Genomic DNA, 1,733 nt, shown 5'->3' with positions numbered 1-1,733 from the left:
GATCATCCTAAATTGCCCCCGGGATGAATAAAATATCTATTTATCTATCCATTCATGGCATACGTGTTTTTATTTAGGTTCCCATGGTAACGAGTCAGACCGTTCACACTCGTGATGGGAGGTCCGACTCTTTTCAAAGATTCGACTCTTTTCAAAGATTCGACTCTTTTCAAAGATTCGACTCTTTTCAAAGATTCGACTCTTTTCAAAGATTCGACTCTTTTCAAAGATTTGACTCTTTTCAAAGATTCGACTCTTTTCAAAGATTTAACTCTTTTCAAAAATTTGACTCTTTTCAAAGATTCGACTCTTTTCAAAGATTCGACTCTTTTCAAAGATTCGACTCTTTTGGCTCTTATGGCTCCCAAATGTCTCTTCATGTAGTGTCACTCGGAGACTTATATTTTAGCCTAATTTAGCAATTATATATGGTTTGTGTGTTGGTTAGCAATTTTCTCATTCAGTGTTTTCATAAAAGTCTTATTTGTATGCATGTATTTTCGTTAAATGGTCAATGGTTATTCGTTCGTAACATTATGACACTTTAGATAAAAGCGTCTTTGAGTTACAAGAAAAGCGCTATACAAGTCTAATGTATTATTATTCTTATTATTATTATTATTATTATTAATAAAAGGCTTTAGTGCAGTGATTCTTCTTCGGTTTTCGCTCATTTCTTCACTTTCTCCCCACGCACTTGCATTTATATCCGGCTCCCCGTCTCTCTCTCTCTCTCTGTGTACCTGGCCTGTACCACTACACTCGCTGCCCCCCTTCCTTCTTTCAAATAATGATATGATCCTAGTCTGTCCTTGCATGTGATTGACCGCATGGTGTGCCCATCAAAAGAAAGTCCCGCCCCTGCATGGACCGTCGCAAAAAATCGGTACTTTTTGTATATTGTATAATCTTCGTTCGGAGGGGGGGGGCCACAGGTGGGTCCAGGCTCAGTGTTACAGGGGCACCTCTCGTCACAGCGCCCTCACAAGGTCAATTAGAGAAATTAACTTCAGAACCTGGTACCAGAAACAAAACACACCTCCACCTTCAGAAACGCAAACCTTTCTCCCCCTTTGACAGAACATAAAGCAAATTTAAAAAGGCAATAACTGTGAAATATGTTTTTAACTCTCATATTGAAACTCTGTGCAGCTGCTGGATGAAGCACTCAGTGCTCAGTTACCTGTGGCCTTTCAGTAATTAACGATAATTAAATTCTTATATGATATCACACCTAACACAAAGGTAAGTTCGCTATCGAGACTCAGAGATGGAGTCTGAGTTCCTCCGCGCGATAGAAGAACATGAACCATCGCTTGATGCCTTCAGGAGGACACGCGCAACATCATCCGCAAGAGGCGATAAGAAGCTGAGCGCGAGAGCATCACTGCGCGAGAGCATCACTGTGGATCAAATGAAACCATCTTGCACTCAGGTGGGAACGAAAAGGAGAAAAGGGATGAAGTGATGGGAAGGACATAAAGAGTGTAGCCACATGTAGCCTACACAGAAAACTACAGCAGAGAGAGATGGGGGGGGGGGGGGGGCTGGGAGAGAGAGAGAGAGAGAGAGATGAGAGCGAGAGAGAGCGCGCGCATCATTGTCGGATGCTATAAGGCGCGTAAACCTCCTCGATGAGGACTCAGACTCTCACAGTTGAAGTTGTTTTCCGCGCGTGAGGCTCTAAACGACACTTCTGTCACTGAATGAAGCTGGAAACACGAACATTGAAG

This window comes from Cottoperca gobio, chromosome 10, assembly GCF_900634415.1.
Source record: "Cottoperca gobio chromosome 10, fCotGob3.1, whole genome shotgun sequence".
Classification (NCBI taxonomy): domain Eukaryota; kingdom Metazoa; phylum Chordata; class Actinopteri; order Perciformes; family Bovichtidae; genus Cottoperca; species Cottoperca gobio.
The sequence above is the reverse complement of the archived record's forward strand: the minus strand, read 5'-3'. Positions refer to the sequence as shown.